General features: G+C 45.7%; 1 non-coding gene across 1 annotated transcript; it reads right to left on the bottom strand.

Moving 5' to 3' along the window:
- Window positions 1–1004: 1004 nt before the first annotated feature.
- Window positions 1005–1111, bottom strand: LOC114036354. The gene has a single exon (XR_003568326.1). It is a non-coding gene; the product is annotated as a U6 spliceosomal RNA (small nuclear RNA).
- Between the last annotated feature and the right edge of the window lie 13651 nt (window positions 1112–14762).

Here is a 14762-nt window from a genome sequence, read left to right as displayed (position 1 = left end):
CAACGTATACACATTTTCAAAGTCTTCCCATGTCAACAGGATGAGTCAGAGTTCTTGAACCTAGGATCACCTCTAGCCACAATGAGGAATCCTGGAACCATGGATTTAGAGGTGGAAAGGACCCTTTGAAGTCATAGAGTTCCTTGGTGTGCCTTTGAACAAGTCACTTATCTTACAGATAAGGAAACCAAGACCCAGAGGACTCTCTACTTACATCTATTAAATTTCAACTTCTGGGGCAGATAGGTGGCACAGTGGATAAAGTACCGGCCCTGGAGCCAGGAGGACTTGAGTTCAAATCCAGCTTCAGACACTTGCCACTTACTAGCTGTGTGATCCTGGGCAAGTCACTTAATCCTGCTGCCTAGACCAAAAGAAAAAAATTTCAACTTCTTAGATTATTCTAGCCTGGTGAGATAATTTGGATCCAGATTCTGGCTTTATCGTGTTAGCTACGTAAAAGCTTCAAGTTACCCACAGTACTGATGATTGTGGCATTATCTTTCATTCAAACCTTTTAAAAAATGTGACTTTTTCTCTCTGAGCCTCAGTTTCCTCATCTGTAAAATGAGTGGGTTAGACTAGATGACCTCTAAGGACACCTCTGGCTCTAGGTGGCACCATAGTGGATAGAGCACCAGGCCTGAAGGCAGGAAGACTCATCCTCCTGAGTTCAAATCCAGCCTCAGACACTTACTAGCTGTATGTCTCTGGGCAAGTCACTTCACCCTGTTTGCCTCAGTTTCCTCATCTGTAAAATGAATTGGAGAAGAAAATAGCAAGCCACTCTAGTATCTTTGCCAAGAAAACCCCAGATGGGGTCAATGGAGAGTCAGACATGACTGAATAACAACAACAAAATAAGTGGGTTGGTCTTCAGTGCTTTTTTTTTTTAATTTTATTTATTTATTTTTAGTTTTCAACATTCACTTCCACAAGATTTTGAGTTCCAAATTTTCTCCCCATCTCGACCCTCCCCCCACCCCGAGATGACATGTGTTCTGAAAAATATGGAACGCTTCACGAATTTGCGTGTCATCCTCGCACAGGGGCCATGCTAATCTTCTCTGTCTCGTTCCAATTTTAGTATATGTGCTGCCAAAGTAAGCACTCCGGCACTTCTTACACTGTGGGCTGCAACCCCCTGTGGGATCGAGAAAAATTTGGCAACACTAAAAGGTTTCTGAACATGGAATGACCAAAAATTGATTAAAAATCAAACACATAATGAATCCAAGGTGTTTCTGCGAGCATTTGCCCACCTTGCATCGTGCAGCTTGCAGCCTTGGTTCTAAACACAAAGCATGCGCCCTTTGCACTGTGCACACACCACCCAGTGCCAAGGAGCACTGCCAAAACGAAATGCAAAAAGGGTCATGAGTGGAAAAAGTTTAAGGCCTGGTAGATGACTACAAGGTCCCCTCCAGCTCTAAATCCTGTGAACCTCTGTTGGAGAAAAAGAACAGAGCTCCAGTGTTAGATTCTTTGATGTAAGCTGGCTCCTCCTCTAGCCCAGACAGGATCATTCTGTCTCTTCTTTCTAGTTTACCCATAATCATGTGCCCAGTACAAAGCCGAAATCTTTCTCTCTCAAGTAGAACGATATAATATATAGGACATTGGAGCTGGGATCAGGAAGACCTGGGTTCAAATTCTGCCCCAGATACTTACTAGCCGTGTGATACTAGGCAAGTCCCTTAACTTCTCCATGCCTCAGTTCCTTCATCTGTATAATGAAGTTGGACTCAGTGGGTCTGAGATCTCTTCCAGGTCTAAATCTAGGATCCTGTGAATATCCTTGCTCACTTGCTAAACAAGCTTTTTCTCTGTCTAGGCTCTCGGTGTTCGTTCTTGGCCTCAGGTTGAAACTGTTCTCTCCAGAGCCGTCTGGAACTGGAATTCATTGTAAGTGGCAACAAGGAAATGCCTCAGAGCCCTGGGACACAGATACCTGACATGAAGTAGACAGCCCCATAAGCACTTGGCAAAAGTCACCACCAATCCAGTAGAATTGGCTGCCAACTGAGAAAGGGAGCGATCCTGATGGCAAAGAGTCATGGCAGAGGGGGGCGGGCACGTGCACCTGAAGGAGAGGTGAAGGATCTTCTCAATGGCCACCACTCCTCTTGGGGAAAATCAGCTAGCCCTAGAAGAATCCACACGGGAATGTTCTCTCCCACTGGGGATTCGATGCCAGCCACGTTTCCTAGACCAGGCTGATAGGGGTTATCTCAGAGCCAAGATCTCCCGTCACATAGCTAGGACGCTTGAAACTGGACCAAAGAAGGCAGGAAAGTCTCCAGCTTCGACATGAGGTCTTGGACCCCTACCCCCAACCAGCCTGCTCTCTAAGTTTGTGCATCACTATCACCGCCGTCCATTTGGGACTGGCATGAGGCAAACAGAGTAGGGCAGAAGTGGAAAGGAACCATGCAAATCATCCAATTCAAGCCCCTTTTATGATGGGAAAAATACATACTTAATTAATGCTTGTTGACTGACTAAAGCCAAATGAGAGAAAATTACCAATTCTGGATCCTAGAGTAAATTAGTGATCGATCCAGGAGTGCAGTTTAAGTAGTTTGAGGTGCCCTTTCTTATGCTCTTGGGAGAGTGAGGACTCCTGAGCAGAACCCTACTGGTCTTCTCTCCTCCGCAGGCATCTGGAAGGAACAGGGAAAGCATCTGGAGGAAGTCAGGTTTCTAGGGATGATGATCGCAGATGAGAACTGACCTCAGACCAGCATCCTGAGGCTCTTTTTTGACAGTGAGTTTCTGAAGGCAGACCCCACCTTGCAGAAGCTAGTATCCTCAAACACCCACTGGAACTCCGGTTCTGCGGCACCCCCAAATTCTGCCTAAGGGAATTCCAGAGGGATTCTCTCCAGAAGGAATTGCCAACAGCCTGTTCATTTTCTCTATGCTGGGTCAATTCACCAAGACCTGCCTTCTCTTCCTCATCCTCTCAAAGCCCTTAGATTTTATTTCAATAATTCTGTTCTTCTCCCTAAACCTAAAATCCCTCCCACACCACCCCTCTAGGCTTAGGCCTCAGCTCTGCTCAATTAAGGAAGGTTAGCCTGGTACATACCTGTCCATTGTCTCTGAAACAGACATTAACAGAAAATGACCACCTCTACAACTTCATGACCATTTGCTTGGTCAATCAGCAGGACCTGAGATCCACCCTCAAACCCACTTGGGCATTTTGTTTTTCCTTCCAATATACCTGTTTATTTTAGCGACATTGCCAAACCAACAGCCTTTCCTGGTCTCACACAAAATGCCGCTCAACGCTCCTCTTGCCTCAACTATCTTCCCTCCTTACCTGTCTCTAGAGTCCTTGGTTCCATTCAATACTCAAGCATTACCTTTTCTAGGGAGTCTTTCCCAGTTCTCTCAGCTGCCAGAACCTTTCTCAAGTCAATAGTAAGTCAGCAAGCATTTATTAAGTACCTACTATGTACCAGGCACTGTGCTAAGCACTGGAGATTTAAAGGAAGGCAAAAGGTCAGTCCTTGAGGGCAGCCTCAAGGAGCTCACATTATGGAGGGGAGATAACATGCAAACAACTATAAAAAAAACCAAGATGTATCTAGGAGAAATCTTAGGGAAGGCACCAGCAGTAAGGTGGATGTGGAAAAGCTTTCTGGAGAAGGTAGGATTATAGCAGGGACTTCAAGAGGGCAAGAGAACTCAGGAAGAGGCAACAAGGAGAGTGACATTTCTAGGCATGGGGGACAGCCAGAAAAAAATGCATGGAATCAATAGAAAGAGGTGAGGTAATTAAGGGCTTTAAAATCCAAACAGAAGATTTTATGTTTCTCTACAATGTTACCTTATGTCTACTTTACATGTGCTTATATACATCTACGTATGAACATGCCTGCCCTTATAGAATGTAAGCTCCTTGAGGGTAGAGACTATTTCCCTATTGTAATTGTGTGGCTCTCTCTCTAAGGCTCATTTCTCCAACCCAATTTTGCAATTGTAGTTTGGGATTGCCAGGGGTGGCTAACAGCTTCTCTCCTCCCCTACCCCATACACATATTAGGGGCAACCGGCATTTCTAGTACTCTCACTCATGAGCCCCCATCGGCTGTTCTTCCCATTGACAATCAGCTAGATTTAATTAGTTTTTATAAAAGGCATTTATTAAACACACTGAAAGAACAGTTGGAAGAAAACATTCTCCCCTCACCCCTAACCAGAGGCATATTTTCCCCTTGAACACACAAGGTCCCTGGGGAGAAAGTCCTTTCTGAGATGACAATCTTTGCCTTGAAAATGTCTTGCTGCTCTCAGCTATATGCCTTCTCTTCTAATGGTCCGTTCTCTCCCATGATATGGTCAATGTCAAGAGGGGGTGTATAATGCCTTCTGGACTCACTCTCAGCTCCCTTCCGCTGCCCTCAGGTAGGTGCAACAGTGTACCTCCTGAAGGCTCTCCCAAGATTGAAGTCCTCCACTGTTTGACTGATTTTCCACTGAATTGAGCTGACAACTAAGCGAAATGTTCTTTTTATTCTTTAAATATTGAGATTATTCTATTGGTTAATTGATTGATTAGTTGGTATGAGGGGAGAGATTTTGGAGTATGGAACTAAAAAACAGTTCTACATCAGGAAAACATTGGGGACCAAATTTAATGCAGCAGAATTGGTGGGTGACAGAGATTCCACTACTAGGCATATACCCTAAGTAGGTCATTGATGAGAAGAAAGCTCCCATATACACTCAAATGTTTATAGCAAAATTTTCTGTGGTAACAAAGAATTAGAAACAAAATAGATCTCCTGATAAATGGTCAAAGGATATGAACAAGCAGCTCTCAGATGAAGAAATTAAAGACATCTACAGTCATATGAAAAAATGCTCTAAATCACTGTTGATTAGAGAAATACAATTCAAAACAACTCTGAGGTACCACATCACACCTATCAAATTGGCCAACGTGACAAAACAGGAAAATGATAAATGTTGGAGAAGATGTGGGAAAATTGGAACACTAATGCATTGTTGGTGGAGTTGTGAAAGGATCCAACCATTTTGGAGAGCAATTTGGAACTATGCCCAAAGGGCTATAAAAACGTGCATACCCTTTGACCCAGCAATTGCACTTCTAGGGCTATATCCCAGAGAGATCATACAAATGGGAAAAGGATTCACATGTACAAAAATATTTATAGCAGCTCTTTTTGTGGTGGCAAAGAATTGTAAATTGAGAGGATGCCCATCCACTGGGGAATGGCTGAACAAGTTGTGGTATAGGAGTATAATGGAATACTATTGTGCTATAAGAAATGATGAACAGGCAGACTTCAGAAAAACCTGGAAAGACTTGTATGGTCTGATGCTGAGTGAAGTGAATAGAACCAGGAGAACATTGTACACAGTAACAGCTATGCTGTGAGATGACTAATATTGATAGACTTAACCCTTCCCAGCAACACAAAGATCTAAGACATCTCCAAAGGCCTCATGTTGGAAAATGTTATCTACACCCAAAGAAAGAACTATGGAGTTTGAATGTAGATCAAAGCATACTATTTGCTAATTTTTTTTCTTCTGTTGTGTTTTGTTTTCTTTTTTTCTGGTGGTTCCTCCTATTGGTTCTAATTCTTGCTTACAACATCACTAATGTGAAAACATGTTTAATAGGAATATATATGTATAGCCTATATCAGATTACACACCATCTTGGAGAGGGAGGGAGGGAGAGGTAGAAAAATTTAAAACTCAAAAGCTTATGGAAGTGATTGTTGATAATTCAAAATAAATTAATTTTTAAAACCTCAAAAGCTTATGGAAATGATTGTTGATAAATCAAAATAAATTAATAAAAAAATTTTAAAAAGAAAAAATAGATCTCCTTTGATTAGGGAATGGCTAAGCAAATTGTGGTACATGAATGTAATGTAAACTCAGATTGCATACATGAGTGGAATGGAATGTGCTCCTAGAAATTATGAATGCCATGGATACAGAGAAGCAGGGGAAAACTTGCATGAACTGATACAGGGTAGAGTAAACAGAGCCAAGAAAAAAATATATATCTGTAATATGTATGTATGCATGTATGTATACAATAACTACAACAATGTAAATGGAAAAAACATCAACCATAAAGCAATTGAAAGTGAATTTTGCAAAATAGAAAAGAACCAACATGACTCCAAAGGAGAGATATCAGAAGATACCATCACCAGTCTTTTGCAAAGCTGAAAGGACTACAGGCGTGCAACATTGCAGATCTTTTCTGACTTTTGCCATGTATTGATCAGTTTTGCTAATCCGCCCCCCTTTGTTGTCTTTAAAATATATTATTTGGGGGCAGTTAGGTGGCACAGTGGATAAAGCACCAGCCCTGGAGTCAGCAGGACCTGAGTTCAAATATGGCCTCAGACACAACACTCACTAGATATGTGACTCTGGGCAAGTCACTTAACCCCAATCACCTCACCAAAAAAATATATATATATATATATGTATATATATATATATATACACACATACACACACACATATTTGCTATATGGGATACAGCAATATGGGGGGGAGAAGAAGAGATACTGAGAGGAATTTTGGTGATGTGAAAACAAAAGATATCAATAACAATTTATCTTTAAGAAAAACAAAAACAAAAACAAAAAAATTGGTGAGCCAGTGATAAAATTCCCATGTTGCCCCAGGGAGACACTGGTTTGATTCCTGACTGATCTCATTCAGTCAGTCAACACATATTAATTTAGTGCCAGGTGCTGAGCTTAGCTGTGGGGATACACAGACAGAGACATCCCAGACCCTGCCTCTAAGGAGCTTACTACCGAATGAGGCAGATAAGAGAATGATGATGGGAGGGATGAGTGCGAAGGGGAGGTCCAGGCAAAGTGTGATGAGGAATTTGAGCAGAGGGAGACCCCCTGCACCCGGATGAACAAGAAAGAGCTTCGTGTGAGCTGGGCTATGAAAGCAAGGGTCACTAAGGGGCAGAGATGAGTCTATAATAGGCATGGTGAAGTTCTGAGCAAAGACACAAGTGGGAGTTAGCAAGAGTGGGAGAGTAGCCTGGTTTGGCTCAAAAAAAGAGTCCATGGAAGAAAGTGATTGGAGAAGGTTGGCAAGGCCATCAGGAGCCAGACTGTGAGGGCCTTGAATGCCAGCACCCAGAGTTCGTCTTTCATTCAATAGGGCACCATGACAGCGGCAACCATGACCATTCAGGGGGTGCCATGGCAGACACGTACGGTAGAGCTGCATTCAAGTCATAGCTCTAACCATCTGCACGATTTTGAGCAGATCACTTTTGAGCCTCAGTTTCCTTATCTGTAAAACACTGAGAGCAAGCTACACCCCTAAGCTCTCATCCCTGGTCTGGAGTCCTGTCATCCCAGGAGAGTTTGGCAGAAAAATAGAAATGCAAACGATCAGCCCAGACTGGGAGGGGAGGAGGAAGGCTTCAGGGAGAAGGGACTGACCCTCCACGGACAGGCAAGAATCAGATGGACACGTTTCACTGTGGAAGGAGTACTGGATTTGGAGTCTGCATCTTGCCCTGCTGGTGTCATTTTAGTCAGTGGGAAGAACACTAGGTCTAAAGTCAGAGCAACCCTCAGACCAAACACTCGACACTTACTAGCTGTGTGACCCCGGGCAAGTGACTTAACCCCAATTGCCTAAAAAATAAAAAATAATAAATAATAAAAAAAAATAAAGTCAGAGCAACTGGGTTTAAATCTGTAACCTCTGACACTTGCTATTTGTGTGGCTTCGGATGTATCACTTAATTTCTCTGAGCCTCGGTTTCTCCCTCTGTAAAATGAGGGGGTAAAAGTAGGTCATCTTTAAGATCCCTTCAGGCTCTAATCCAATGGCCTAAACATTAGCCTGACTTCTGGCTGGACCAGGCATCTCTTCCTCCCCTCCACCAGGGCCAACTTGTACATGAGACAGCAGCCCCCTGGCTCATGGTGTCTCTGCAGCATCGCCTGCCCTGAGCAGCAGCCAAAGATTATAAACTTCCGCTACTGCAGCCATCCCTTTGGCTGGGGCCCTGGGCAGGACGTCAGTGGCCAGCCCGGTCAGGGTCTCCCAAGGGACCCTGTATAGAATAAGAACAGAGCAGGACGACTGGGGGAAATTGATGGTTGCAGGAGCTGAGCCAAACAGAGGTAGGGCAGAGAAGCATAGGGGTGCAGGGTGTGAGGGCAGAGGATCCTAGGATTTCAAGCTGGGAAAGGACAGAGAATATAGAATGTTGGAGCCAGAGCAGGGGTCCTAGAACACACAGCATCAGAGCTGGAGCTAGAGAGGCTCTTAGAACGTAGAATGTCAGAGCTGGAAGGGCCTTTGGGGATGACATAGTCCTGCCCTTTCCTTTTATACAGGAGGAAATCTGGGTCCAGAGCAGGGATGGGATTTGCTCACATGTTAGCAAAACTGAGATCCATCCTCATGTAGTTTGACTGCAAATCCATAACGTCACCGTAGAAAGAAAGGGAAGAAAAAAGCAGCTGGTCAGAAGGACAGAAGGTCAAATGATAGGAAGGCTTCATGAAGTCAGGCAGCTTGAGTACAGCCCTGGCTGGATACTGGTCACAGGAATGGGCTTTCCTCAGATTCTCGCAAACAGTCTTCACACTCAGAGCCCTTAACTGTGTATCTGACTGCCTCATTTTAGGGTTAGAACAAATCTCAAAGGATATTTAGTTTCCTCTCGCCCCCCCCCCCATTTTTCAGATGAGGAAATTGAGTCCCTAAGACTCTAAGTGACTTACCCAGGGTGACCCACTCAACAAGCCCTTCCCATGCATAGGTCAGGCACTGTGCTACGTGCTGTGAGTCCCTGAAGTGGGATTTGAACCCGGGTCTTCTGGACTTCCTGCCTACAGACCAGAACACATCCAATTCCTAGGGGCTTCATGAGGATCTAACTCTAGAAATGACCCCCACCGATGCAGTGCTAGGAGATTTACAAAACATCCTGCTCACAACAGCCCTGGGAATTAGACATGCAAGAGTTATTATTCCCATTTCACAGATGTAAACACTGAGCCTCAAGAAAAAGTGTCTTGGCCAGGGTCCCATGGCTCCTTGATGGCTTGAGGCTCTAGCTGGCTTTTCTCTAGATGTGTCCAGAGCCTGGCACTGAGCAGATGCTTCATGAGCATTTGTAGGTTTACTGGAAAAGGGCTTGGTACTAGTTAAGATGGGGGGTGGGAGGCGGGCGGAGAACCTTTCTCTTGACTCTTGACATATCCTGCCCTTTCACCCTTTCAAGGACAGCTCAAGTCCCGCCTCCAAGCAGTTATTCCCAACCACAAGCTAACCCATAAGGAGCTCAACCTCACAATTTCCAAACTGGATACCCCTCAAAGTGGCCTCGAGGGAATCCCAAAATGTCAAAGTCAGAAGGGGCCTCTGAGGGCTCTGTCTAAACATGAATCCCTCCTGTGACAAACCTAACAGTTGTTTGCATATTTGTTTCCCCCATAGAATATGAGGGTTTTATGAACAGGGACTGTTTTTTCCTTTCTTTGTGTCTCCAGTGCTTAGCAAAGGGCTTGGTATACAGTAGGTGCTTAATAAATACTTGTTGCCTTAACTAATAAGGGTTCATACAGCCCCTGCTGGAAGACCTCTAGTGAGAGGGAGCTGTACTTTCACTTCCAAACGTCTCCAAACATTAGGAAATCATTCCTGACATTGGAGCTAAATCTACCATTTGCATTTCCCACCATTGTTTCTGTTTCTGCCCTCTGGGGTCGCCCAGAACAAACCTAATCCCTTTTCCAAGACAGCCCTTCAGATACTCAGTGATAGTATCCTGGCCTCCCAGAGTCTTCTTCTCCAACTAACTATCCCCACTTCCTTCAGCCAATCTTCCATGCTTAATGACCACCAGACCCTCCAATATTCCCTTGGCTCCTACTGCCTTCATGGTCTGCCTCCTGCCCATGAACACTCTAACATCCCAATGTTTGTCTTCTTTCTTAAAAGGACCTTAGGGGAAGTCCGGATTTCTTCAAATTTAGCTTGATCCAACAAATATTTATTTGAATGCCTACTGTATCCATGGCTGCAGAGGTAGAAATAAAGATGGAGCATAGACCCAACTCTCAAAGTGCTTCTGGTCCACGTGGAGCTTGGGTGTGGAGGGGATGTGGTAGCTACACAAAGAAGTGCGATATAAGGTGGAATGGAACAGGAAAGAGTGGAAGGGAGAGCCAGCCCAAGGGCTTGGGCACATGTGAGCAGGGATGGAACACTTTCAGCTAGGAAAGATTAAGGAAGGATGGATGGAGAAATTCCAGAATCTCAGGATCAGAGGTGGCACTTAAGCTAGGAAGGAAGGAAGGAAGGAAAAAAAAAGGAAGAAAGGAGGGAGAGAGGGAGAGAGGGGAGAAGGAAAGGAGGAAAAGGGAAGAGAGGAGTGTTTATTAAGCACCTGCTATATGCCAGGCACTGTGCTAAGCACTATACAAATGTTATCTTGTTGAGGTCTAGAGGTTTAAGGGTGCTGGGACCCCAAAATCATGACATGTGGGTCCTGGCCAAAAGAATTTGACTCAAGCCTTCTTTCAGCCAAAGACAAGGTTTACTAAAGATGAGTCATATAGGACAGGCTCTTAAGGAATCCGAACATTTGTGATGCTTGGGGGGGGGGGGGGGGGAGGAGCTGGGAGAAGGGGTGTCTTGATGGGAGTAGTCAGTACTGGAGGAGGCGTTTAGGAAGGATCTTGAAGCTGAGGTGACTGGGGGAGGGTCATGAGAGAATCCCGATGGGAATGTCTGGAAGTTTGAATGGACCATCGGGGAACAGTGGAGGACTGAGTACATTAGGGTAACAAAGGATTGGGAGATTGGGCCTAGGCAATAAGGAAAGGCCAGTTGAGTGGATCATAGCCTCAGGCAACTGCTTGAGGCTTCCTTGGACAAGTAAGTGAGTTGAGGAAAGTTTCATGGTTTTCTGGAGCCCTTAGACAAATGGGACCCAAATTCTTTTTTGGGATGAGGGGCCAAAGTCTTGGCTTGGGCCCATACCCCATCAATCTCATTTGATCCTCGCTACGACCCTGGAAAGTAGATGCTATGATTAGTCCTCATTTTATAGTTTACAGCAGAGAGAAGTTAAATGACTTGCCCAGGATGACAGTTAGCTAGTAAACCTCTGAAGTGAGATTTGAACTCAGCTCTTGCTCACTCCACATCCTGCTCTTTGGATACAGCTTTGAAGGAAGGATTGGGTTCAACAGACAGAAATGAGCAGGAAACAGTAGAGTGGACAGAACAAAGGACCTGGACTCCAGATACTGGCCGCTCTGCTTCTTCCTGCCCCGTAGAGGATTGGGGTTCAAATCCTGCCTTAGCTACTTATTTACCTGGGGACTCTTGGGCCTCCATTTCTTCACTTGTAAAATGATGGAGGGACTCAACACCCAGCTCTAAATCTTTGATCCTATGCTCTGGGTTCAAATCCAAGTCTGGTCATGTATGAGCTCTATGACCTTGGGTAAGTCACCTCTCTCTGTGACTCATTGTCAGCTACCGTGGGACTAGACAAGCTGGAAGGTCTGTGGAGGGATTCCAGGCATCTGGGACATGCCTGTACAGGAAAGCAGCAACTTCACCTGGCTGTGGGAGCAGTCAGTGTGTGCTGAAGGAAAGCAGGAAAGTTGAGATGGACCCAGTCTGTGTCAGGGCTTTGTTTGCTGGGCCACGGAGCTCTTGTTTCACCCCAGAAAGAATAGGGAGTCACCAAAGAGTTTGGAGCAGGGCAGTGACATGTCTCAGGAAGGTTATTTTGGCAGCTATGTGGAACAGAGATCAGAGAGGAGAGAGGCCTGGGGCAAAGAGACCAGTCAGCCTGCTGCTGCTACAGCAAACGTCCAGATGAGAGGGCATGAGTGCCTGAGCCAGGGAGGGGACTGTGGGTGTGGAGGGACCAGTCAGGTCTGAGAGGTGTACTGATGGGATGAAGGAGGGGAGGGAAGACAGGGGAGGGAGGGTGGGGGAGGGAGAACGGGAAGGGAGGAGGCCCACCTGAGGAACTTTTAACGCAAGACTACGAATGATGTGGATATGGAGAACCTTAGCTTCTATGATGATTGACAGGCAACTCACTCCCTTCTCCAGACCCCAAACTAGCACTGGCAGTCACTGTCTCTACCACATTCTTCTAACACTTGGCACTCATATTTTCCCGGATTTAGGCATCTAGGTGACACAGTGGATAGAATACTGGGCCTGGAGTCAGGGAGACCCAAGTTCAAATCCAGCCTCAGATATTTACTAGCTGTGTAACCCTGCGCAAGTCCCTTAATCTCTTTCTACCTCAGTTTCTTCAACTGTAAAATGGGCATGATAATAGCACCTGCCTCCCAGGATTGTTGTGAGGATCAAGTGAGATAATAATTGTAGAGGGCTCAGCGCAATGCCTGCCTCATATTTGGTGCTTTATAAACATTAGCTATTATTATAAATCATTATTAGATCATCCATATCTTTCCTTTGCCCAGGGCAGTGAGGTACCACAGTAGATAGAATGCCAGGCTTGGAGTCAGGAAGAACTGAGTACAAGTAACCTTAGACACTTACTAACTGTGTGACCCTAGGCAAGTCACTTAGCCCTGTTTACCTCAGTTTCCCCATCTGTAAAATGAGCTGGAGAAGAAAATGGGGTGTCTTTGCCAAGAAAACCCAAGAAAAGGGGTCATGAAGAGTCAAACACAACTGAAAAAATGACTGAACAATTGTCCTCTTTCCTCTCAAACTTCTTTTATGCTCACTTGTGGACGTACTGTCCCCCTGTTCCCCTCACCATGGAGTGTAAGGCTCTTGGAGGGAGGAGACAATGTCTTTTTTTAAATTTTATGCATCTTTAGCCTGGAAGACAGGGCTTTGTACCTTTTTAAAAAATCTTTTTTACTGGACCTGTCATTTCATTAGGGTAGGGCATTTAGAATGAGGAAACCCCTCTACCAAAGTATTTTGACAATTATTTGTCAACTTATAGTCCTAGAGACTTGGAGGACTGAAAGGTTAAGGGACTTGCCCACCGGAGTGCCACAGTCCCACTCCCACCCTTCACCTTCCCTTCTCTGGCTTTGTTTCTATCCAGAACTTAAGAAATGTTTAGTGAATCAAGATCTGAGGCGGGATCCTGTCTTGTCCCTGCTTAGCTGTGTGACTGTGGGCAAGTCACTGTTTGCCTCAGTTTCCTCACTGGTAAAGCAGGGATAATAATAGTATCTCCCTCTCAGGGTTATGGGGAAGATCAATGAGCTATTGAATGTGAAGTGCTTTGCAGACTTGAAATCTGTGAAATGGAATCCATAGCTGGCCTGTGGCAATGAGGGGAAGCTGAAAAAAAGGCAGACTGAGGCTTCAAGTCATAAAACCGTCCTAACAAGAGCTGTTAGTCTGTAAGCACTTAGTAAGTGCCTACTGTGTGCCTTAGCACTGGGCTAAGCATTGGGGATAAAAAGAAAGGCTAAAAAAACCCAAACAAACAAACCCAGTCCTTGCCCTCAGAGAGCTTATGTTCTAACGGGAAGACAACATACATACAAGCAAGATACAGACAAAGATGAACTGGGGACAACCTGGGAGAGAAGGCATTAGTGTTAGGAAAGGCTTCTGGCAGAAAATGGGATGTTTGAAGGAAGCTGGGGAGGGAAGGTGATGGACATGAGGGAAATCATTCCAGGCTTAGGGGTGGGGTAAGAGGAGAAGGAAGAGGGGGATGAGTGGGGGAGGAGGAGATGGGGGGCTGAGGAGTGAAGATGCCCAGAGTCAGGAGATGGAGAGTCTTGTGCCAGGAAGCCGTTGTCATTGGATGGCAGAGCCCTTGGAGGAGGATGGGCAGCAGATTAAGGTGTCAGACGACTGGACCAGGAGGAGAGAGGCCTTCCCGCTGACACCAGGTGACCCCTCGTTAGGTGTATCTCCGAGCTCATTCACGGTCCTGTAAAGGATGGGCCACCTTCCAGCTCTGCATGGTTGGGACCTCTGGAATCTGGCCTCTGTTCCCAACATAGATAAGGTTCCTGTGCAAGTCCAGGGCTCTTTGCTGGGACCCCTAAGGGATGCTCCCTAGGGCTTTAGTACTGGGGTGGTTCCTTCTCCTCCATTCCTCAGGGGAGGGTGTGGAATACACTAGCAGTGAGAAGGTTTGGGGGAGCCATCAGGTAAGCCTCTCCAAGTAGGAAAGGCACCTTAGAAACTGCCTTAGCTCCTAGGGAACTCTGCGAAAACCAGTTGCTGGGGAGGATTTAGGCAGAGGCTTGCCTAGTGTCGGGGGATGCACTAAAAGGGCTCTTCTTGGTGATGCACCCCAAGATCTAGCCGTCCTCTTCCCCACTGGGAAGCCTTTCCCTTCACCCCCTCCCTTAGAATCCTCCTATGTCCTCTCCTTCTCCTCCCCAGGTGCCAGGGTCCAAGGCTTACATTAGACTGTAGAAAAAGAGGAGCTACAGCCGATGTCTCTTATAACTGGTCTGTCTAAAAAGGGCTGGGCCTGGAGGGTGTGTGTGTGCGTGTGTGTGTGTGTGTGTGTGTGTGTGCGCGCTCACGCACAGGGGCTTGAGCAGTATAAGCAATTCTATGGCCTCATTTCTCCCCCTAACGCCACACTGGAGCTAGCCCTCATTCCCACACTGCCACCAGCCGATAAGGGTATGGTGTGGGAGTTTCTGAAGCCATGGCAGAAAGAGAAACCCCTTCCCTCCCTCTCCCCAAATGACAAATTGCTCCCACCTCCC

Source organism: Vombatus ursinus, unplaced genomic scaffold (genome assembly GCF_900497805.2).
Source record: "Vombatus ursinus unplaced genomic scaffold, bare-nosed wombat genome assembly UNPS02009824.1, whole genome shotgun sequence".
Lineage (NCBI taxonomy): Eukaryota > Metazoa > Chordata > Mammalia > Diprotodontia > Vombatidae > Vombatus > Vombatus ursinus.
The sequence above is the reverse complement of the archived record's forward strand: the minus strand, read 5'-3'. Positions and strand labels throughout refer to the sequence as shown.